General features: G+C 39.2%; 1 pseudogene; it reads right to left on the reverse strand.

Moving 5' to 3' along the window:
• Positions 1-16,703: 16,703 nt before the first annotated feature.
• LOC128579242 (sorting nexin-31-like) overlaps positions 16,704-26,098 on the reverse strand; it is an 80,479-nt pseudogene continuing 71,084 nt past the window's right edge.

The following is a 26,098-nucleotide window of genomic DNA, read 5'->3' on the forward strand; positions in this document are numbered from 1 at the left end:
ATTGAAATTATATATTGCTTTGGGTAGTATGGACATTTTATCAATGTTGATTCTTCCCAGCCATGAGCATGGTATGTTTTTCCATTTGTTAATATTTTCAGCTATTTCTTTCCTTAGAGTTTCATAATTCTCTTTATAGAGATCTTTCACGTCCTTTGTTAGATAAATTGCCAAATATTTCATCTTCTTTGGCACTACTGTGAATGGGATAGAGTCCTTAACTGTTTTTTCAACTTGACTATTGTTGGTATATATAAAGGCTACCGATTTATGAATGTTGATTTTACGACCTAAGACACTGCTGTATTCCTTGATCACTTCTAAGACTTTTGTATTAGAGTCCCTAGTGTTTTCCAGATATACTATCATATCATCTGCGAAGAGCGAAAGTTTGATCTCTTCTGACCCTATATGGATACCCTTGATCGCCTTTTCTTCCCTAATTGCGGTGGCTAAAACTTCCATTACAATGTTAAAAAGCAATGGAGACAATGGGCAGCCTTGTCTGGTTCCTGATCTGAGTGGAAATGATTTCAATTTTACTCCATTCAATATGATATTGGCTGTGGGTTTGCTGTAGATGGTCTCTATCAGTTTAAGAAATGTCCCTTCTATACCGATTTTCTTAAGTGTTCTGATCATGAAGGGATGCTGGATATTATCAAAGCTTTTTCTGCGTCAATTGAGAGAATTTTATGGTGTTTGTTTTTTAATTTGTTTATGTGCTGGATTACATTTATAGATTTACGTATATTGAACCAGCCTTGAGACCCTGGGATAAAACCGACTTGGTCATGATGTATAATTTGTTTGATGTGTTGCTGGATTCTTGTTAGGATCTTGTTGAATATTTTTCCATCTATACTCATTAGTCATATCGGTCTACATTTCAGATTTCTGAGCTTTATCTGTCAAATGAAGTAACAATATCTACCTCACAATATAATCACAAGGATCAAATAAGATAATAAAAATGAAAAGTATTATGAATGAATCCTATGTAACTTTTTTAAGTTGCTTCAGTATGAAAAACTTCTTGTATTGAATGATGAAATTCTGTTTCCTGGCTAGTATATGACTTTGCACAAGTGATATAAATGTTTGTAACAGTATAGTTCCATCTAGGCTGTAAGCTTCTTGAAAGCTATTCCTATGCCTTATTCTTTTCTCTTCTACCACATCTAATATAATTTTGATCACTTAGTTTGTAAGATAAACTGACAATACAACGACTATCCCACTCTATCAACCAGGAGGTTTAGAGTCTACAGGCCTCTCACTGGTGCCAGCCTTCCAGGGTGTTGATGAAGAGCCACACTAACCCACAGTAGTAGTACTTATTTAAAAAATTTGTGAGGTCAGATCTAATAAAGACTTAATATCTTTTTAGTAAAATAATTCTATTTGTTGATGTTATGTTGCAATGGACAAGTTTAAATCACGTTAATAGAAGAAATATCCTTTTACTCATTGGAGATAATACTGTGTTGCTTATGGCAAAAGCTCATTCTGACTTTGCTTCTTAGGTAAATTATTGAGGAAATCACATACTGATTCCCTGAGGGAGGGAAGACTCAACCAGAGTTGAAGAATCTCACTTTCCCTCCTCCCCACAGAATAGGGCAAAAACCCGTTACTTCCACCTCCAGATCAAAACCATTACTTCCGGCTCCAGATCAGATACAGCCAAGGCCAAAAGCCTTAAGACACAAGAAAGAATTGGAGACGGGGAAGCAAGGAATGGAAATTCTATTCCATGAGGGAGGAGGGAGAAAAAATGAGTAATTTAGGGAAGTTGACTGCAAAATATCAAGGAAAGAGAAGTTGGGAGTGGGAGGGAGGGGGAGAGAGACAGATCGAGAGAGGGAAAGGAAGGGAGAGAAAGAGAGTATAATGAAAGGAGAATTCTTCCATTCCACACTACAAGAGGGAAAGGAAGTAAGATAAAAGCTTCATCCCTACTCTTCCTGGATGGTGCTGGTATTTTGAGACATTCAAGACCCTTCATTAAAGAGCTTCAGAGACCTCTGCAATAATCAGATGTTTATTGGGAAAGGAAGGAAGAGTGGAGGCCCAGGGACAGAATGGTCATTATCTTCCTTGAGCTTCAGGAGGAAAAGACTGGAGGAAGGCTGCCTGCCCCTAGGTGGATTATAAGACAGAGTTATGCTTGTTCATCAAGTAAAGGAGAAATGCAGGTGACAGCAGGAGGGATTTCAGGCACAGAAGACCCTCTCCCCCTAAGGGTAGTAAGAAATAACCTGTATTGCTCCATAAGATATCGCATGAATAAATGAATGAGTAGAGAATCCCTGATGACTGGATGGCCCACACAGCCTTTGATTTTCCCTACTTGTCTAAATTTGTGTCATCCTGCGACAATGTGTGCCCTTGAGTGGTTTCTAAACATTTGGATTTTATGAAAGAGAAAAATATTAAGAACTAGTTTGAAGGCTGGTATGCACTTCCCATTACTCTTTCCAAGGAAGTAGATTTCAAATAACTATAACATCATTTTACAAAAGGAAATATATTTTAATCATCCAAAATCTTAAAATTGAAGAAATTAAACTTTTCTGAAAAAAATTCTTCATGCTGTCATTATCTCTCTCATTTTGCTCATGTAAGTTTCAACTTTGCCATGAACCAGGGTTTGTGAACCACACTCCCCTGTGCTTTAGTCTAGAACACAGCCTAGGCAGTTCTGTGAATGAAGAAACTCTCCTCTCTCAGACACACAAAGCCATTAACACTATTAGAGTGTATAATAAGGTTGACGCATACGAAATTGCCAATATTCAACCATTTTGACCTACAAAGGAAAATGAAAGTTTCATATGCTATTTCAACCTAATATCATGCTCTTTTTGTCTGCACTTGACCATTTTATAATGTCAAATAAATGTTAGAACTATGACAAATGTATTCACAGCAATTCCGGGGAATTATGTCTTATCTGAAGAAAGCATTTAGTAATTCTCCACACATGAACTAGGGTTCGAGGGGGGATTTTTGTAAGTGTTCCTGCTCACATTCTGTGCAATTTCTTGGAGTCTATATTGGGGTAAAGGGGGCTATTAAAATGCTAAGCCTTTTAAATATCAAATCCTTAATTACATCCATTATATCAAATTAGCCTTTCGCCAAATTGACTTCAGGTTATCAAGGAATACCACAGTGTGGGGCACGTCACAAACTCTTAGCAAAGGTTAGTTAGTGTCTTAGGGATGGTTTGGTTAAAGAGAGAGAGAAGCTGTTCAGCCAAGTTAAGTAATAGAAGTTTGTTATAAGGAGCTGGGGACTCTCACAGATCCCATTCTAAGAAGAAGGGGCATGCCTCAAGGAGATAGAAATGTCAGGCCAGATTTTTGCCACATTTTCTGTTACCTGTGTGGTATCTCTCCTCCTCTGCCCTTATCGTGTCTCCATCTAAAGACTCTTAATTCCTATTTCCCCATAACAATGTTGTTCCTCAACATAGGTTGCAAGGACATATAGGAGAAAGAAGCGTCTCCCCTTCCCAGATTCCTGCTTTGACCCCTCAAACTAGACATTTTCCCTCTTTAGGGAGTTCCCCCTTCTCTCCCTTCTTTTGCTGAGTGCAGCTTATCAAGACTGAGAAGAGGGTCTTTATGAAGTAGAACTGAGGATCTTCTCGGGTGTCTGCTCCCCTCCAGGGCTGTAGGGTCTGTACATAATGCTCATCCCGGCCAGACTTGCTCCTGGGCAGCCACACAAGGTCTGCGAAATTCAAGCTATGCTTTCCGCCACTGGAAAGAAATTTCAACTACATAGTAAAAACTAAGAATCCAGTCCATTTTGGCCTTAAAGTCCTGAATTTCTTTCTTTAGTATAATTACTTGACCCATAATCCCCTAACAGCAGCTTTGAAGTGTACAGCTCTCCAATACAGTCTCTGTAGCTCTCAGTTCAAACAAGAAAGTGAGGTAATTTGATTGGTTCAGTTTTAATCAACTCTCCATCCTCTTGTGAACAGTCCCTTCAGTTATGGCCAAATGAGTAAGGTTATCTCAGCCCAGTTCTACCTTTGCAGGAGAGTCTGTGGTGAAAAGTCTAAAGAAGGGTAGCAACTTGGGCAAACCAAGACTCAAAGGGCTCTTCCGAGTTCCAACATTCCAAAATAGCTTTCACCCCTAAAGCCATCAGTGTTGAATAAATTCCACATAATGCATCCAGGGACAGGGTGACTCTCAATTTGAGAGACATAAGGCATTTGTATCCAGACTCCACATTTAAAAGAGTTTGAGCATTCTCTAGTTTTATTCCAATATATTCCTGAAAATTATGCCATAAAGTGGGTTGCTATTAAGCAAACTACAAAAATAAAATTATAAACAGGGGCTGTAGCTATCAAGTATATTACAGCCAGATAAAGTGCCTAAGAGGTGAAAATGAACTGGCTTTCTTATCCTTATCCCCAAAGTTATCTACCGGGTAGCAAGAAAGCAGATAGAAATTTCCATGCTCCTCCCCACAGACAGCTGTCCTGATGAACATTTTAAAGACAGAGTGACTGAAGAAGCTAGTCTCCAGTCAACTAAAACCATGTTTCAAATCATATAAATGGGTATCATGTTCTCTACACTGTGATTATGCAAGGACCAACATATTTTGGCATATAAAAATATATATAATTCTAAATTGTGCTACATATAAATAATTTTATGGCTTGAAAATGTGACCTAAAGCTAACATGTAAACTCTAATACACATTAAATACTTAATTTAAATTAAATTACAGATGTGGATTGTTTTGGCTAACCCAGGCTCTTGAAGGGGCTGCACAGGTATGTTGAAACTGAAGTTTTCTTTTTCTTTCAACAAATTCCAATGAAGTTCACGGAGGAATTCAAATGATTCGACTGACCTGTGAGATGAACACAAAGCATTAAACCGGGTGCTCAGTAGAAGACTGCTGTTGACACTAATGACAGGGCTTCTCTGAGTAGAAAGCATTTTAAAAGTCGTGAGTGACCCAAGATTTCTCTCCTTCACCCCTTTCTACTACTGAATTTTATTTACAAGGCCCTGTGTACGAGGCACCCCTTAATTACATGCAGAATTGAATTCAAAGCTTCACATGTCACTCTTCATAAGAGAACCACTAGGACATCCAGGAAAAATACATCATTCCTCTCAGCTTCCTCTGCCTGACCTGAGTCCAGGGGTCAGAGCCCCGCACAGGGTGCTGCTGCACTGACAGGCACAGGTCAAGGGTCAGAGCCCCGCACAGGGCGCTGCTGCGCTGACAGGGACAGGTCAGCAGCACTCCAGACTACTAGACTGAGCTAACCACCTACAAAGGGACCCAAATGAATAAAATGTTTCCCCTAGCAATTTATTTCTTGCTTACCTGACAAGTAAGAGGGTGTAACAGTCGGACGTAGCTCAGCTCTGCTATCGTCAAAGTCATTGCCAGATCAGGCAGAGAAACGCAAAATCAATTTTGTGGTTCTGCCAGTACACAGACCTTCTGCTCATCTGCATCTACCTATGAAAAGGACAAAGGCCACAGAGAAGTCTGCGTGGGAAGTTGCAAGGTGGGGGCTGGAAAGTGGTACTTCTTACTTTTGCTTCATCTATTGGCTAGAACTGAATCTACTGGCCGGACTCAACTGTATGAGAATCTACGAAAAATAGTTCAGCCCATGTCTAGGACAGAGAAACTGATATTAATGAAGAGCTAAGGTCTCCGCCACACCCTTTTTCAAAGGGAGCTTTAATTTAAGAATAAATTCAACAGCGTAAAATGACCACATAAGGAATATAAATGAGTGAAAAGGGCCTGCTAGACCTGTCCAAAAATTGGAGAACATTCCATGTCTAAAGGAGCCAGCACTATTCAAATTCAACAAATTTTTGCCCTGAAAAAATGGGAACACAGTGTTGCCAGATCTGATTTTTCAAGAGAAGTCAGAAAGCTAGGATTGTTTTTAATGTGAATTCTTCCAATATTAAAATGTTGGCAATTATATAATATTTTAAAATATGCAGGTCACACAAATATTTCTGAGTACCCCATTTGACCCAAAGAATGTTAATTGCAAACTGTTTTAAAAACTCAACTAAGCTCTAATAATATAGCATGTTTAAAAAAAAAAACAAAAAAACTAGGCTTAGTTCCCTGATGCATGTTTGCATAGGCTGAGCTAATAAAAGAACAAATAAACTTCAGAATGTAGACATGAGTATTATAATAATTAAGCAGCATTAATTAATACTACCTAATTAACAACACTAATTAATTTAATTAGCTACCATGTGCTAACTGAGCAGCACAATTTACAGTGAAGCCACAAAAGGCGGGGCCTGCCTCTACCTCTGTAAATCCTGTAAATAACGAGAAGAATCACAAGTGAACTCAAACATATTTCTTAGTTTATTAACTGTTTGGAAATTAGCCTATAATTTATTTAACAATTGCTCACTGTATTACAAAATACTGTGTTAGCTAGGCACAGAGAAAATGAATCTGATTAAATTGCTTCCCTTGAGGAATTTATATATTTTTTTAGTTCAGATTGATATGAGGGTACAAATATTCGGGTTACACTGTTTTCATTTCTAGGGTAAAGTTCAAGTTGTAGTTGAGTCCTCACCCAGGGTGTTCAGCACACCCCCACATTGTGCTCATTAGGTGAGATCCACCAATCACCCTCCCTTCTCCTCTCCCCCCCTCACTTGACCATACTTGTGTTTTTCTTTCATATGGGCATGTGATTGTTTATCTATTGGTTTCTTATTAGTATTGAGTACACTGGATACTTCCTTTTCCATTCTTGTAACACTTTAATAAGAAGAATGTTCTTCAACTCCATCCAGGTAAATATAAAAGATATAGAGTCTCCAAGCTTCTTTATGGAAGAATTTATATTTTAATAAGAAAATAGTATAAGTAGGTATGACATCAACATCAAAAGAGCTCTATGTGAGCTGCGACTGCAGAGTTCAGACAAAGAGGAGATGGCGTCTGACCGAGGTGACAGAGATGGTTACAGGAAGGAAGTGGCCTGTGAGAGTAAGATGTGAAATGTAAAAATGGGGGAATGAGGACACCACAAAAAGCCCAGCACATTAGCAGAGACATAGAACTTGGAAAAGTAAAGGTGTGAGTTAGGATGGTGGGAAGTAAGAAGTCTATAACAGCTTAATTCTTTATTCCTTCAGTAATGTGTAAAATCTTTAAAGCTCATCAGTGGAGTATTTTCCTTGCAATGCAACAGATCTATAACAAATGGATGCCAAAAGTCCATAGAAAGAAAGTAAAATGTTAGTGATGTAAATTTTAGTGACTGAAAAATAGGGTTGATGAAAGTTGACATTTGTTTTCAAGACTTATTAAGCATTCTTCTGATTTCCTCCTGTTATATCCTGCAGCATCTCGAAGGGTTGTCATGAACTTCTTGTACCAGAAATCTGCAGTAAGTCAGGCCCTGAGCTTTCTGGTTACAAGCTGCTTTTGTTCCATCAGTCACCTCCTGTTCTGATTTCCAATAGGTGACATTTGCATGATTCCACCTGGCCAATTTCTCTCTTCTCAAGGCCATATTGTTTCAGTGACATTTGAGAACTTTCCAAATTGTTGCTTCTATATTATCTGCAGTTTGTGGAAGTTACCTCTGCTGTCAATTTCTCATGGAAAGTAGTCTCAGAGATATTTGATTTGTTTATTTTAAAGAAATACCTTGATATTTTTTTGCCCTGGATTTATAATTTTGTTTGCTTTCACAGTTCAGACAAATATTTTCTGAAGTCAATCTAACTATACTGGCCAAATACATTATGAGATTTTCTAACAGGCTTTGAAACATCCTTATGTATGACAAGTAGCAGAAAGTAGTAAATTTTTAACTGATGTCAAAGGGTGGTAGATTCTCCCAGTTTGTAACATTTCCCATTAGCCACTCTGAAACTCCTCTACTTAGCAAGATAACTATCTCTATTTTGATATTTCTCAATTTCCATCTCTCATCAAATCTGTGTCAAACCCACAGGCTACACTAATTTTATTCCCCTCTGCTACTGATATGTTTCTATTTAATAGAATAGCTATCAGTTTAGACTCTTTTATATTATGAGTTTTTAGAAAATAAAACATGTAGTCTATTGGGCAAGATTTTAAAAATCAGTTTTTATAGTTCTAAACCATTATGTTTATTATCATTATTTCTTTTGGAATTTCAAATTTCGGCCTTGATATTATCAATGCTGTTACCATCATTGTTATTATCAATATTAGTATTTATGGTAACAGTATAGTATCTGATGATTCAATATATGGGCCTGAATTTATTAATGCACAATGTATTCTACTTATAGCACCGTGCTACTAAGCTAAGTCAAAATAAATATTCAGGGAGGCGCCTGTGGCTCAGTCGGTAAGGCGCCGGCCCCATATACAAAGGGTGACGGGTTCAAACCTGGCCCCGGCCAAACTGCAACCAAAAAAAAAAAAAAAAATAGCCGGGCATTGTGGCGGGCACCTTAGTCCCAGCTACTCGGGAGGCTGAGGCAAGACAATCGCTTAAGCCCAGGAGTTGGAGGTTGCTGTGAGCTGTGTGAGGCCACGGCACTCTACCGAGGGCCATAAAGTGAGACTCTGACTCTACAAAATAAATATTCATTGTATGTATTTTTCAACTTAGAAGCATAGACTGTTGGTGTGTGCCACACCTTCTAGGGGCAAGACGTGATTCCAAGAGGGTCTTTACCTAAGGATGCAATCAGTGTAACCTGGCTTATTCTACCCTCAATGAATCCTCAACAAAAAAAAAAAAACAAAAACTTCTGAATCACATCAGTGGGGGCAAACATCAAAACAAAGGCACAAACATTAATTAATGGTGCTTGACATTACAGAAATCACTCAAAAATGATCTTAAAAAAATCAACACTTCATTTATATGTTTGACAACTCTAGCCCCAGGTTTATCTCTCAAAAATATTTATTTTTTCTTCACAAAAGAAGGGTATAAGACCTTCCCCCTGCAATGATGGAATTTGTATCTTGGAGATGACTTTGACAAAATACAATATGGAGCAAGATTGGACAATAGTTCCAAGTGCTCACTTGTATTTCATTTCATAGGCTAATCATTATGTTCATAAAAATATAGCTGGTTATTATAAATACATAGTCTCTCATGATAGTTTATCATTTATTATTTTGTATTAATACATTTTGGGGACATTTCTGTAGCTCTCTCAAGGTTTTAGGCAGTTGTGCAATTTAAAATACGCATTTTGTACAGAGAAAATACCTTTTTATTGTCTAAGCCCACATCTCATTGTGGTGTTCTATAAATTCAATTTTGTAGGGAAAAGAAAAATAATTCTACACATTAATCCACATGTATAGAATTTATAAGGTACATTTACATGAATTTATAAGGTATATTTACATCTGTATTTACATATATTTGTAAAAATTTTATATTATTGTTATTATTGGTCATACTTTGCTAAACTGTGGTTTGGGTTGTTTTAAGTGTACCTATTTATTTCATCTTCAAAATGCCTATTTTCAGTATACATTCCTAGATAAATGCCACCAAATGACTTGAAATGATTATACTTCTGAGTATCAGGTTTTAAGGTACAATGTATATTCATCAAACTGTATTTATAAAATCAAGTCTCAAAAGTACCCTATTCTCGGGCGGCACCTGTGGCTCAGTGAGTAAGGTGCCGGCCCCATATACCGAGGGTGGCGGGTTCAAACCCGGCCCCGGCTGAACTGCAACCAAAAAATAGCCGGGCATTGTGGCGGGCGCCTGTAGTCCCAGCTACTCTGGAGGCTGAGGCAAGAGAATCGCTTAAGCCCAGGAGTTGGAGGTTGCTGTGAGCTGTGTGATGCCACGGCACTCTACCGAGGGCCATAAAGTGAGACTCTGTCTCTACAAAAAAAAAGTACCCTATTCTCATATTGTTTGAGCTAACATACAATACTGTAGAATTGTTGCAAGTGGAAACCTTCCATGTTTGGTACTTTTGAAAGAACTATAAATATAAGCAATCCAATTTAGCAATGATAAATGCTGCCTTCCAAATTCCAATCATATCTGTCCTTAGTTATAGCAATTTCCAATAAAAAAAAAAACCCTTTGGTGATGCTGAGACATGTATCATTTTTAAGACCTAGGAATAAAGACCTGGACTCAGGCCAGTCATGTGAATTGTGGGGATAGCCATTCCAAAATATCTTTTATAGTTATCACTGCTCACTTGTCCTCATGATCTATGGGACTGCCCCAGCTTCCTCCCCAATGAAAAAAAACTTTTTATTTTCCATTATTTATCTTGTTCTTCTTGCATGCTTTCCGCCTTGCTGGAAGGTATTATTCAACTTGTTCTTCTCAATAATCCCCCAGCAACCTTGCTATCAAAATACTGTAATGACTATTGTATTTTTTTGTCCTATCACTTCCTCTGAATAAGAAGTAACTCTTTTGAAAGTAAAATTTTCAAATTTTCCTTTATAATCTAAGAAAGAAATGGAATGGGACAGGAATTTTTCAAATAAGCAAATGGCCAACTGTCATTTAACAACTCAATCTCAATCAACTGTTGTATATTTTGACATTGGCCACACACACATCATAAATTTAATAACAGCTTTTTAGGGAAAAGAATACCACGCATTAAGGCACACAATTGGTTTTAACTGACTGAGAAGAGCATATCTGTACTCATACAAACATCTATCACTCAGTTTTTGAGTATGGCAGGCACAGAGCTGAACCACCCAGGAGGACATGCTGCCCAGGTAAGGGGGAGGGAGTCGGCACACAGCTTCTAGTGTTGGTTCCTTCAGAGTCTGCCTCAGCTGCAAACAGTCGTGGAGCCTTGCCTCACGTCCTTTCCTAACTACCCATATCTAGACGCAGCAGAGTGAGAGCATAAAGGACCCGCAATGTTATGCAGACACAGGACACTGACTGGCAGAGGATCGTGGCTATGTTGGGCCACCTCACAGTTCTCTCCCAGTCCAGGGCTCCCACTTCTCCTCTCCTTCCACAGGCATTAAGCCCCAGTAAACCTCTGGAACCCCAAACTGCATCTCAGCACCTGCTTCCAGAGAGGCCAGCCTGCAAAATATGGTCGGGGTGATTCCTTTTTACCATCAGATTCTGAAATCCTTCTGAATTGAGTTTGCCATCTGATGTTATTCACAGCATCATAGTGGCACACCTTTCTTCATAGTCCACACTTGTGATCTTGTAGTCTTTGCAATATTTAGAGTAACAGTGTAATCCGAATGTGTCCTAGTTTAATTATAGACAGTGTCTTAAGTAGAGAGTTAGAAATCTTTTTGTAACTGGCAATGAAAACCCAACTTTAAACAAAAGTATTGACCTCATCAGCTCAGAGAACTAAAATGGTGTAACTGTGGATGTGGGGAGGCGAGGACAGGGCAGGGGCTCCGCGGCCGAGTTCTGCTTCTCCTGGTCTCTGCTGACCAGAATGGTCAACAGGAAAGACGGTTTGTGTCATGATACCTACCTGCTTTCATGGGTGGCAGAGCTTACAGATTCAGCCATAACACAGAGATTAGATGGTGCTCTCTGAGGCCCTTTTGCCAAAAAAAAAAAAAAAAAAAAAAACTCTTAAGGTAAGGAAAGGAAATCCTGCAGGGTAACAACGTGACTGAACCTTGACGACATTCTGTTAAGTGAAATAAGCCAGTAGCTGAGCACACTGGCTCATAATCCCAGCACTCTGGGAGCTGAGGCAGGTGTATCCCATGAGTTCAGGAGCTTGAGACCAGCCTGAGCAAGAGCCAGACCCCAACCCTGTCTGTACTAAAAAATATAAGAAATGAACCAAGCATCATTTCAGATGCCTGTAGTCCCAGCTACTTAGGAGACTGAGGCAAGAGAATCGCTTGAGCCCAGGAGTTTGAGGTTGCTGTGAACCTGCCACCTCCGGTATATGGGGATGGCACACTACTCCTTGAGCCACAGGTGCCACCTCCTATCTTCATTTTGAATCCCCAGACTGCATGTCAGCTCTGTTTTAGTTTTGAAAAATGAAAAAGAAAAATAAATGAGGTAAGAAGAAAAAGGATAAAGAACAACCTATAACACAAACTGATACTTGCTTGCAAAAAAGTAAGTAACCAGTACTTACACTGCATGATAAGCATCCAGTTACCTGTAAGAACCTCAGGTTTAACACTGTGATTTGAATTCAGTCAATACTTAAAAATAAATCTTAATCTACAATTTTCCTATTTTCTTCTTTAATGTGGTATTGTACAAGGTGTGGGAATGGAGTTTTGCTCATGCTTTTTGTTTTGTAGAAAATCAAGTTCTGAACTTCCCTTTATCTGAACCCAGATATAGATTTCTATCATCTCGTCCTCTGCACACCAGACCCCATTACAAATGGGGAGCTCCCCAGAAATTCTGCCAGCTTTTGACAAGAATAGAGCATGTATTTCCATAGCAAAGCCAACTCACAGTTACCAGGTTTGGCTGCCCCAAGTGCCTCCACTCAGGACAACTGCTGCAACCCAGAACCCGTCGAATAGTACATGCTCATGTGGACAGATGAAAAACCCATTAGGAAGGACGACCAACTCTGTATTCCCACGTTTCCAGGAAAGAAACCACATTTAGAGTAGGAGCAAAGCAAAATCACTAGGGTCAGCAGCCTTTAAATCCACTGAATGTCTAGCCTCTTTCAAGATATCATGTAACTAGAACCCTTCTGGTTAGCTAAAGATGTGCCTTCCAGAATAGCACATGGGTTAGGGCTAGACCAAAACCCAAGCCCACCAACCACATCATGTACTTTTCCTTAGCTCTAATTTTTCTCAGCTGGAAAAGTGTTATACAAACAACTGACATACAAGAACACAACTAAGTAACTTGCGAGCAAAATATGATTATTCCTCAATAAAGGAGAAAGTACAATTGTAAGGCTTAAAGCCATTTGTAAGGAATAATTAGTGAGACTTTTTCTTTTTTTTCTTTTTTTAATTTTTTATTGTTGGGGATTCATTGAGGGTACAATAAGCCAGGTTACACTGATTGCAATTGTTAGGTAAAGTCCCCCTTGCAATCATTTTTCTAAATTAACTCGGCATGTCCTATTTTTGTGTGGCAGAAAAATGTACCTACCTTCTTGGATCACAATGACAGGAAGGACAGCACCCTCTGAGGCAGGGACATTCTCTCCACTGCCTTGTGGGGTCCTGGGCCACTCCTGCCGCCTGCCCGCTGGGCTAGCACACACCCACTGAAGGAGGAGGGACAAGTAACCAGTATGCAGGGAAGTAGCCTTGCTTCTGTTGCTGGCTTTTCTTTTTTTGTGCGTATTTTAGGATCTTTTTGGCCACTATGTTTCCACTAAAGCTTGGAACCTATTTGGTTTATCTGCAAATGACGATCATTCGGCTCTTCTGAAATTTACTTTGAGGGTGATCTGAAGGTAATGTCTAACTGAAATATTTAACCAAAAATTTGCTTAATTGAGCCAGGCAAGGTGGCTCATGCCTATAATCCCAGCACTGTGGGGTTGAGGTGGGTGGATGCCTGAGCTCAGGAGTTCGAGACCAGCCTGAGCAAGAGTGAGACCTATTCTCTACTAAAAATAGAAAAATTAGCCAGGTGTGGTGGTGCATGCCTATAGTCCCAGCTACTTGGGAGGCTGAGGTAAAAGGATCACTTGAGCACAACAGTTTGAGGTTGCTGTGAGCTGTGACGCCAAAGCACTCTACAGAGGGTGACAGAGTGAGACTCTGTCTCAAAACAACAACAACAAATTTGCTTAATTGTATACATGGGGGTATCTGAGAGATGTAAGCTCACCACTTACAGACATAGATGGAGACCCTGCTCGGGGGAGGACGTCAGCTCTTCAGATAAGTCTACACATGCTTTCCTACACCCAAAGCAGCTCACACAGTGGAGGGTGGGGGGGAAGGGGGAGGGGGCACAATTTAATCAGCTCTGCCCTTTTTTCTCATTTTTTTTTTTTTTTTGTAGAGACAGAGTCTCACTGTACCGCCCTCAGGTAGAGTGCCATGGCATCACACGGCTCACAGCAACCTCTAACTCTTGGGCTTACGCGATTCTCTTGCCTCAGCCTCCCGAGTAGCTGGGACTATAGGCGCCTGCCACAACACTTGGCTATTTTTTTTTTTTTTTTTTGCGTTTTTTGGCCAGGGCTAGGTTTGAACCCACCACCTCCGGCATATGGGGCCAGTGCCCTACTCCTTTGAGCCACGGGCACCGCCCCTTTTTCTCATTATTATTCATGTCAAAATTTTCAAACTCTGAGGCAGGGACATTTTCAAATTTGTCTGTGGGTAAATTGCTTAAGCTAGTGATTTTTGGGGTATGCACAGCAGTGAAAACACATGCGCACATCTAGAGGGGAGAGAATTGATGTTGGTGAATGAAGATGTCTCAGGAGAAAATGTGGCTGACTGGGGATCTCTTTTGCAGGCATGTGAGGCGTGTGTATGCACAGATAGTAATTTCTGAAGCTGTACCATCTCCCTTAGGAGCTGCCCAGATACCAGCAGCAGCCTACCTGGTCTCCTGCAGTGCTGGGGTCTATGCTGGTGGGAGGGCTGCAGCCCAGCGGATCATCACCTCCAGGAGCACCCGAGGTCTTCTCCCGGGGTCTGCAGCTGGAAGCCCACTCAGGCAGTCGGAGTTCAGACTTTTTATCCAATGATCAAATGCTTAGATCGTGAAGTGACGTAAACTCCTAAACTCCTTTTAGATAAAAATAGTTCCAGTAGTTCCAAAAAGGGATAATAACCTCCTCTTCTCTCACGCAACTACTAAAGATGTGTCATTTTACAAAGTAGGTTTTGAATTTTGTTCCCTGCTATCCTAGTTCCTTTATTCTTCATGTTATATACCACAAAATGTATGTCATGCGTATTTTTCTTCTCATAGTCTCATATCAATATTTTGAAAAAACTACTAAATACAATGCTTCTGTTTTTGCCACCTTAATAAAGGATGAACTTCTGTATAGTTATGGGACATAACTGCATTCCTGATCCTCTCACATTTTTTCTTATCTCCGAACTAAAACTTTGCTAAAACTTTGCTAACAGTAGGGTTGTTCACTGTTTCCTAAACACCAAACTCACTCCCCTATCTGTGCTATCCTGCCCTTTCTCCAGGGTCCCCCCACCTTTGTCCCCACGTAGCTCTCCACTGTCTTCAAAGTTCTTTTTCCCTTGGGGCCCTGAAACTTCCTTTGACACAGAGGTCCACACTACAGGCTCATTATAAAATATTACAGATGCATCTGGGGTCAAGTTCTAAAGTTGCAAGTTGTCTGGGATTATTCACTCTGGCATAGCAAGTCGAAACCTATAAAAGTGATGACATTGAACTATTTTTAACCTACAAAAATAGCAGTCACAGATGGTTCAATTTAATACATGCATTATCTTACCCCCCAAATTCTCTTTGTATTCCTAGTATCTGCAGAGCTCCTTATATTGTATAGGTGTTTTCTACTAAAAAAAAAAAAAAAAGACCTGGCTATCCTTAAATTGGTAAAATAGTAGATAAACCTTCCATTTTAATCTGCAGATGATTCTAATCCTCTAATATATTCACTATGGATGATTTGGGATGACTCTGCCAAAATATTCTAGAACTTTAAAATATGAATGTAAATATAAAATGTAACTATAAAACTTTAAGGTACTCGAAGTTATGATGTTAGGCATTGAATGATAAATATTATAGGTTTCTAATAAATTCTAAATATTGAAAAGGTCATTCACAGAATTTTTGTCAGTAAATTCTACATTCACTAAAACATATTTCATATTTATTATATAACCCACTTAGAAAAGAACATTGAAATATTACATTTTTGAATACATTATATAGATTCCTCCATCCCTCTCCTTATTGTGGCCTTAATTCTCTACATAATTACATTAATTACTATTAGATAACTGAAAATGGATTGGAAAAAATCTAGTGAGAAAGCTTACATATTTTTAAAGCTAAGAGACTTAAAAGGTATTTGATTATGAAGTGCAGGGCCTTATGGCTTTCCAGATAAAAGCATCTAAAACAGCATATTGACTGTTGAACTGAATTCAGGATCCTAAGGGCAGGATGCAAGAACAACAGTGCTGAAACACAGAGCTGGGCAGCCTATTACCCTGAGGACTTCCACACTGGTCGGATCGGAATTGCATAAGGAAACCGATCGGAATTTCACCACCTTCTTGTTCTAGTCCTGTGTAGATGGATCAGAGAAATCCAGATTTGTTTTTCAGTGATTCTACTTCTTACAGCCACATCTTCCTCAGCTGAGGAGTCATGTCTTTAGAACTTGACCCCAGACGCATCTATAATATTTTATAATGAGCCTTTCATTCATGTGATTTCAGAATACACAAAAGACTGCATGAAGCCACGTAAAGATCTGTTTTAGGGGGAAAAACTAGAACGAGCTTCATATTAATTGACTCAGACTTGCCACTTAGGAGCAACTAAAAGAAACTCTCACATTGGTTCCTATTTCTAATCTTGAGATTTACATGAACTGCTGAGGCCTACGTGCTGAATACAGGCTATTCTAATGCCAGAAACACAAGAATAGGTCAAACTTCTTTCAAGGATGGTAGGAAGCCCACCTCAACCCCCAAGTTCTTTCACTGTCTTGAGATAGCACTATGGAACATTTTAAAATACGAGACTTTTTTTCAAAGATCTTCTTCCTTTATGGTCCCAAAAACACAGTCATCTTTAGCCATCTTAATCTTGCTTGTTCTTGGCAGAAAACTAGAAGAGTCTTTCTGCTGCAAAGTAAACAGAGGTTGGAAATGTAAATGAGAGAAAATAATTTCCACAACACTAACAATAAAACAATTGAAGGAGGTTAAAACTCTATTAAAAGGGCGACAGAAGGTAATGTTTCTTTAAGCAATGGTTATTTTAAATGGTTTGCTCCTGTAGAAACTTGATTTAGGGGTAGGTGTGGGTACAGCTGTTAAGGTGAGGAGGGCACCCCCTGCTGGTTTGCAAAGGTAGACATGTCAGTCTTTCTGGACTCTGGGATGTTACACCAGTTGCATTTAACTCTCTGTCTTGTCCTTTTCTCTTCCCTTAAAGACTTTCAATTTTTAACTTTGTCGAAGTCTTTGGTGTACACCCCACACAAATACAAACTTTCAAAAAGTATTATACTTATTTTAAAGCATTTTAAGAAGTCATGGCTACCCCAAACCTTTAGCGAGCGGTCTGTCTTCAATATTTATGAAATCTCAAAGACAGGGACATAGAGAGTAGAGCATGAAAAGAAAAAAAAAAACATGTGGGCACCTCGATGGGCAGAGAGACCATTTTTCTCTACAAGAGATTTGTCTTGGTAGAGAGGCTCCATCACGGAGTGGTTCAAGGAACAAACAAATGTTGTTTGTAAACAACAAATAAAGACTGCTTGGGTTTGAATACCTCTTCCGCTGTCTCACTGGCTGTGTGACTTTGGGAAAGTTACTTAACCTTTCTGTGTTTCAGTTCTCTACCCTATAAAGGATAAAAATAATATGTAGGTTGTTATGGGTATTAAATGAATTATAGATGGAAAGCAATTATAACAGTGCCTGGTTCAGGATGGGTTCTATTTTATGAAGGGTTGCTAAATAAATGGATATTCAATATAGTTGGACACCAGGTCCCCTTCTGACATGGTGGTCCTGTTCAGAGCGTGAGGTGGTTGTGTGTCTGTTTTAGGGTCACTTGTCACCTGAGAGGACAACTGACTCGTTCACTGTTGTGCTGTGTGTTGTGTTGTCTGTTGTTCTGACACAGTGGCTCTCAAACTTGAAAATACATCAGACTCATCCTGAGGGTTCAGTTAAACAGGGATTTCCAGATCCCTCTGACCCAGTAGGTTTTGGGGCCTGAGAATTTGAATTTCTTTTTTCATTGTCTTTTGGTGGTGTTGCTTTTCAGACCTAATTTCTAGTAAGTGGTACTGATGCTGTTGGTCCAGGGACCACACATTAAGAACCACTATTCCAGGATAATGGTTCCAGTCCTGAGCATATATTAGAACCACTTGGGCAGCCTTTAAAAATTCGATTACCCAGGCCCCTCAGACCAATTAAATCAATCTCTGAGGGTACACCCGGCCATCAGGTTTAGAACTCCCCAGGTGATTCCCATGTGCAGCGATGGCTGAAAATCACAGCTCTGCTGCTGTCTACTGCTAAACATGCATGAGTTTAAATATGAAGCAATTATCATATGTGTAAAGAAATTGAAGCATGGGGTAGAGTGTCTTTCTGGGGTGCTTGTTATGAATGCTGATATTTTCCAAGCCCTCACCCCAGATCTACTGTGTCAATTTTAAGGGATGAGGCCCAGGATCTGTCTTTCCAGAAGCACCTCAGTAGTCCCTAGCGCACACTTAGATTTCTGCCTAAAGACACAGTAAGTGGTGGAGTTTCTGTCTCCTATCTCTGACCTAACCAGCCAGAAATGCTGTTATAATGAAAGAGAAACCTTTGCACTTAACTTTTACTTGTCCCCCTGAGCTTATTCACTCAAGAAAGGACCTTTTATACTTAACATATATGTAAAGACTGTACTTAATACTAAGGACCTTTATATATACAGCAGACATTGTGACAGGTGCTGAATCAATAACAAATCCCATTCGAATGCTACTCAGACATCAATTTTCATTCACCTACACTAGGACTTGGCTGTAGAAAGGAAGAGTGAGCCAGGTTAGTTAAGGGAATGGTTCTGTGGTCAGACTGCTTGCTTCCTTCCACTATGATTACTGTGCAACTTTGGGCAAGTCACTTCACTTCTCTGTGCCCTAGTTTCCTCAACTTATAGGATCATGGAGGAATGTGTTAATTCACATAAAAGTGCTTGGAACAGTGTGTGGCAAAAATAAGGGCACAAAAATATTGTCTGCTGTGATTTTTTTTCTATTATTAACTGTATAGCAGATCTAAATGCTCAAAAAAGTATCTTATAAACTTAAAAGTTGTTTTGTACAAAGCACACTGCAGGAAACCTCTGAAACTAAAATACGGTATACTAAAATATACAAACGAGAAAGAGACATTTTCTTCCAAAATGCATGAGGTATAGAAGAAAATCACCAATGAGTTTTGTGTTCCTCTCGGATAGTTTCTATGTAAAAATTGTCTTATCCCTGCCGGGGGCTACAACAAAAAGCTATATTTTATGTCAGCCTCCAGTTGGCCCAACCTACAGAGAAGAACTTCTGAAAAACAGAATTCTGGATTATTCCTGGAAGTGGAATGACTCTGGATTAAAAAAAGGGCAGATTTGGGCGGCTCCTGTGGCTCAGCGGGTAGGGCGCCGGTCCCATATGCCGGAGGTGGCGGGTTCAAACCCAGCCCCGGCCAAAAAAAAAAAAAAAAAAAGGGCAGATTTACCAAAATTATGATGTATTGATTACATAATTTTACTCACAGACCTGGCTTTGCTGAATGTGGTATTTGTTACTTTTGCTTTGTTCCGGGACTTCAGTCTGCTAAATAGATTAGTAAAATGTCAGCCAGCACCGCCCAGAGAAGCAAGCAACAAATACCCTATTTAACTAGCACATTGGCCCTTCCACCATAATCCTCTTAATGGTCCCAAAGGCTGCCAGTGAGCAGGTATTCCCACCTGTCATCTGTGCTTTTCTCCTTCACTCGCCAGAGGCTAAATGTTACGGAAATGGTGTCCCCAAAAGTTAAACGATCTTTGACGTTTAACATTAGTGGCTGCCTACGGATTTTGTGATTTAAGAAAGCTTTTAAAATAACTTTACAGGAGATGAAATGTACTTCTAAATTCTGAAATAGTCCACGGAGTGTCAGTCCACATGCTGAATCAAAGCCAAATGGGATTTTGGTTCATCAAAAGGCACCATTAATCAAATGAAGAATCAAAGTGAAGTTCAAGACACTTGAATATACTTTATGTATGTAAGGTGAACTTAATATACCAGTCATGGTCCCAGCAGGAAACAGATGGTGCATTCCCGGGGTAAGTGGGGAGAATTTTAGAAAGGAATTATTTAACTATTTAATGGAGGTGTGGACAGGATTAAAGCAAATCAATGAAGGGATGTTGGGGCCCCCAAGGCTGGCAATGACGAGGGTTGAGGGGCAATTTCATACCACCTCTAGGCCTGCAGGGGCAAGGGAACAGCTGTTACAGGAACTTGACAGTAGCTGTGGCTGTAAGGAGGCAAGGTTGCCTGACAGGAGCTGCAGCCTCCAGGGGAGGGATATGTCAACCACAGCAGGACTGCAGGCGAAGAAATCCAGATCCAAGCTCCCTTCCTCCCCCAACCTTCTGCTGGACTTCCCAAGGAGTCACCTTCTACACAGCAAGGTCACAGGGCAAGGTGGGGAGTGAATCTGGAGGGACACCTCTAGTAAATATGACCCAGCCAGGACTTCAGGGAAAGAGTTTCAGAATTTTCTTAATTGGAAAGAAAAGAACTATTAACCAACTGTGCAGTTTGTGCGTATCTCAAACAGGGCACAGTGCTTAGACCTCGACAATTACAATCGTCTCTGTACTAATTGCCTTCGCCGGGAACAAATAAACTCTGAGACAGAATAAAGGGGTGAATTAAGTTATTTGTCATTGCTTACTATAGAATCAGACATTTCAAAATAAATGGGTTAAGTAACTGCAAACGAGGACTACCTTTTAACTGCACTTGACAGAATGTGCCAGTAATCAGTAAGGATGCCGTGATGAACTTTGTTGTAAAATAAATTGCTTTAAATAGGTATGCATGAGACTTCCTTTCGGTTAGTTTTTTTTTTTTTTTTTGAGACAGAGTTTCACTTTGTCACCCTGCGTTGAGTGTCACAGCTCATAGTAACCTCAAACTCTTGGGCTCAAGCAACCCTGTTGTCTCAGCCTCCCGAGTACTTGGGACTACAGGCACCTGCAACAATGCCTGTCTAGTTGTTTTTAGAGATGGGGTCTCACTCTGGCTCAGGCTGGTTTCCAACTTCTGAGCTCAGGTAATCCACCCGCCTCGGCCTCCCAGAGTGCTAGGATTATAGGTGTGAGCCACTGTGCCCAGCCTCTGTTAGTATTCTTAATAGAAATGTCCATATATTTGAAGCTTATCTCAATAATTTTTTAAAAATCAGTCAGATCCCAGAAATGAGAAATTAAAGCTCTGATATCTAATGTATTTTGTTACTATTATTATTTTACAATATTATAGTTTGTAAATGATCTTGTGCCATGAAATACAGAACTTGGGGGGATTACTTAGCATTTTTCTCTCTTCTTCTTCTTCCCTTCCCCCTCCCTATGTCCAAAGAAATAAAATCATAAGCAGTTTCTAATATTATCAGTTTCTCTGACTTACTACAATAAGGCCTTAAATTCATTATATACTAGGGGGACTAGAGTTGAGGAAAAAAGTGAATCTTTTTCAATAATACAATATTCCTGTATTTTCTCTTTCATCAACAGATCAGCTACTGTTAATAATATAAACGGCTGTGTGCAGTGGCTCACGCCTGTAATCCTTGCACTCTGGGAGGCCAAGGCGGGTGGATGACTTGAGCTCAGGAGTTCGAGACCAGCCTGAGCAAGAGCAAGACCCTGTCTCTACCAAAAATAGAAAAACACCTAGCCTGGCCTGTAGTCCCAGCTACTCAGGAGACTGAGGCAAAAGGATTGCTTGAGCCCAAGAGTTTGAAGTTGCTGTGAGTTATGACCCCACAGCACTCTATTGAGGGTGACAAAGAGAGACTCTGTCTCTCTCTCTCTTTCTCTCTCTCTCTATATATATTATCACTTACATATAATCGCACATATATAATCACTTATTTCTATACAGCAATTTCCCTCTGGCTCTCTAAAATTTTGTCCTCTAGCTATATTCAGACAATTTTTGTGACTGTTGTTTATAGTTTTACCATTTTCTGGACTGGACCAGCTCTTCAAAAGGCTACCATTCCTAGGACATCAAATACTGAAACTTTCCTTTGTAAATCAATAAAGAAGTGCAGGGTGAGAATTGTGGTATGGGCCTAAAACTCTGTAAAGGCACAGGCCTAGCTAAAAATGCTGATAATAATCAGCCACTGTACTCTTTGTGGCTTCTCTATAACTGGTTTCTGGTGATATTATAGAACCACATACCAACACTAGAATGCCTACGGCTGGACTTCTTTGAGGGAGATACAAATTTGTCTAAGACTCTTGTTTTCTCTTGTTTTATTTTCTGTCACACATAGCTAAAAGTAATCCTCGCCAGTATACTTTATTTTAAAATAAAATATCTTTTATTTTATAAATAAAATTATCAATAAATTAATAGTGAATTGTTTAAAAGTTATAATTAACTTTTATAATTCTACTCTAGTTGAAAGTATTGCAAGAGGGACTTTACCTAACAATTGCAATCAGAGTAACCTGGCTTATTGTACCCTCAATGAATCCCCAACAATAAAAAAAAAAAAAAAAGGAGCAAATATTAACACAATTGATTCAGGCTTCTTCAACAAAAATATTATGCTTATTTTTCTTCTGGCTTATGGCTAATAATTGCACTTAAGAATTTAACATGATTTTTTTTTTTTTTTTTTTTTTTTTTGGTTTTTGGCAGGGGCTGGGTTTGAACCCGCCACCTCCAGCATATGGGACTGACGCCCTACTCCTTGAACCACAGGCGCCGCCCTTAACATGATATTTTTGTCATGGTTGTATGTTTACATTATTCTTTAGTGCATTTGTTTGACTCAAAATTTAATGATTTCTTCATAAACAAGTTAAGTCTTAACTTTCAAAACATTGCCTAAAGCTAATGAAGCTAATTTACCTTATGTTAGCAATAAAGTTCTTTCCCTCATTCCATCTTCCTAGAAGAAAACCAGCGTGCTTTAATCTGCTTGTACAGACCATCTGCTTCATTTATGGGGCTCATTTGGGTTATAGTTTCCTCAATTTATCCCCCCTGCTTCAGATTCTTCAAGACCATCAAACTCTTGAACTCAGGGTTTGCCTTGCAAAATAGAGATCTTTGTGTCCTAGCCCGTGCAAGCCTTCTACAAGTGCTGTGTGTTAGTTACGCTTTGTGTGTTTTCCTGGAAAACAGGGAACTGTCATGAACGTATATTTGTATAGTGATGTTAAGCCACAAAATGACTTTACACAACTATACTTTGTGAGGAGGCCTACCACTTGGTATGAGTTCCAACAGCTAAACTGTCTCACTCCTTTACATTCTTGAGTTCTGTTCTACTCATAGCTTTAGAGATGACATTCCAGATTGAAATGTAGACTATCCCTTCAACATCCTGAAAACTCATTAGAGGACGGGTCTGAATTTTTCTTTCTGAGAACCAAAATGAGTTAAAAAAAATATATACATATGTAGTTTTTGGAAATAAAACTTGTTGAATATTTGGATAAAGCAATACAAGAGTAGTGACTAACATGCTGATTTTGCTATCCGTGAAAGAGAAATGGTTCTCAATTCATGTACAAATCTGAAGAATGCAATGCTGTGGCTTTTCTTGAAAACTTTAAATAGATGACTACCTTCCCTATTCTAACTACTTAGCTATTTATCCCTCAAGTATTTCCTGTAATAAGCCTCTTACATTTTATTTATCCACATTTAAGAGCACTTCCCCCTTTTAATGAGACCACTTCAGTTAATTACTTTTCTCTTTCTTCTTCGTTTTATATAGATAAAAAGAACCTAAGAGGGCCCATCCTGCCTAAGAGGTTGGATTTTATTATTCTTTTTAAAAGAGTCTCCTTGATTCCTTTATTGCTTTGATTTACTACTCTCTAGTACATTTTGAATTATGCCCATTACTAAGAGGCAGGGAATTTATTTTCCCTGGAAAAATATTTTCAGTTCTAGAAAAAAGAGAAATAAGTATAAAATGCAATTATTTTCTTAGGAAAAATCTGTAAAGTCAAGTAAAGACCCTTGTTAACTAAAGATGCCACCATGCTTTTATAAAAGACTAAATTTAAGTGAAAATATTAGGGACGTTTCCACATGTTTTCCACTGTATATTTAAAGATCAGTGTAACAGTCTACAAAAATATTAAGTTTACAATGTCATCCAGGCATTAGCATTTGTAATCATTTTAAAAGATCAAATTATACTGTCTTGGGTGGTGCCTGTGGCTCAAGGAGTTGGGCACTGGCCCCATATACCAGAGGTGGTGGATTCAAGTCCGGCCTTGGCCAAAAAACTGCACACACACACACAAAAAAAAAAGTATACTGCCTTATTTGGGACATTTTTATATCATCATGATGACAGGCAATTAAAAAGATTAAAATCTTAGCAAAAAAAAAAAATTTTTTTTTTTTTTTTGCAGTCTTTTGGGCTGGGTTTGAACTTGCCGCCTCCTGTATATGGGGCTGGCTCCCTACTCCTTGAGCCACAGGCACAGCCCAGCAATTTTTTTTTTTTTACAGCCTGCTCACCAATGCTTTCAATGAGCCACCAGGCCTTTAATAAATAAATGCAGCCTAGAAAAATAAAGTTTAATTTTATATTGAGAAAAAATCATAGCTTTGATAGTTTCTTTGACTCAATGGCTTTCTCCAAAAGGCATTTTCATTTGGCACAATGGAAAAATCAAGAGGCTGTGAACTCTTTCTAGAGACAAACTCGAGACCTTATTTACAATCATTTCCACTGTGTTAAAGATCCCTGCAAGCTGGGTGCGGTGGCTCATGCCTGTTATCCCAGCCCTTTGGGAGGGCACGGTGGGTGGATTGCTTAAACTCAGGGGTTTCAGACCAGCCTGAGCCAGAGCCAGAGTGAGACTCCATCTCTCAAAAAAGAATAGCCAGGCATCATGGCAGGCACCTGTAGTCCCAGGTACTTGGGAGGCTGAGGCAAGAGGATCACTTGAAGTCAAGACTTTGAGGTTGCTGTGAGCTATGATGCCATAGCACTCTACCCAGGGTAACAAAGTGCGACTCTGTCTCAAAAAAAAAAAAAAAAAAAGAAAAGAAAAAAGAAAAAGATTACCCAAGATCCTGACTTTATGATGTAGCTTTTATGATAAACCCAAAAGCCTCCATGTGGGTGAAGGCAGAAAGAAAATGAGACAGAGTAGATGGCAAAGAGTTCTCTGTAATCCAAAGACAACTTCTCACTGGGAAAATGGCTTGAATTCGAAAGCCAGCCTTCCTTACACACTGCCATTCTGAGCTCTGAGCTGCCAAAGGAAGAGGAGCTCCCTTCTGTGTGGTTTGGATTTCTCCCTTCAGGACCAGATCTGCTGGCCCAGGGAATTCATGAGTGTACTTTGGTCACCAAGTGTCAGCTGATGGTGGAAACTTAAAGTGAAAAATAAACACAGCCAAGAGCACTTACCATTTCTGGATTCTCTGCAGCTAGCTTTACCATCTTTTCTGAGACCATCTTTTTCAAGCAGCTACTCAGCAAAAAAGCCTAATAGAGCCAGAAATAAAGAACTCTCTCAACTATAGAAATTGTCATTCTCTTCCTTACCTCCTTATAAAACAAAGCAGAGTTTGAGCTCTGCCCTCCCATAGAATGCTTTCTAGAATTTAGTTCGCATAGGATGCAATTAGCAAGTAACCATAAATTTTCTCAATTACACAGATACAGGCAAAGTAAATTTCAAAAAGTCAAATTTAAAATGCCCAGGATCTCATTACTAATCTTTTTCCTCTTAACGCCCCCCACCACATCCCATGTTTTCTAGTATTTTAGAAACAGATCACGTTTTATGAGCAAGAAACAAAACTTATTTATTATAATCAAATAAACTGATCATGATCAATCTTATATTTAGTTCTATATGTATTTAAACCTATTATTAGGCATAAATAGTAACCTGTTTAAAAAAATATTTTAGCAGCTTATTGCTTTTACTGAACTAAAAAAAAAATCAGCTGTTTTTCTTCCCTTTCTCAGTATCTTTAATCCCTCTTTCAAGACTGATCATTGCCTCCAGTGTCATCTGTGGCTTAATCATGACAGTTGGTGGTACCAAGACACATATAGCTACACATGTTGTTCACAAAGGCTGGGCATCCTTGCTCCAGGCTCTTCACTCCAACT

This window comes from Nycticebus coucang, unplaced genomic scaffold, assembly GCF_027406575.1.
Source record: "Nycticebus coucang isolate mNycCou1 unplaced genomic scaffold, mNycCou1.pri scaffold_71, whole genome shotgun sequence".
Classification (NCBI taxonomy): Eukaryota; Metazoa; Chordata; class Mammalia; order Primates; family Lorisidae; genus Nycticebus; species Nycticebus coucang.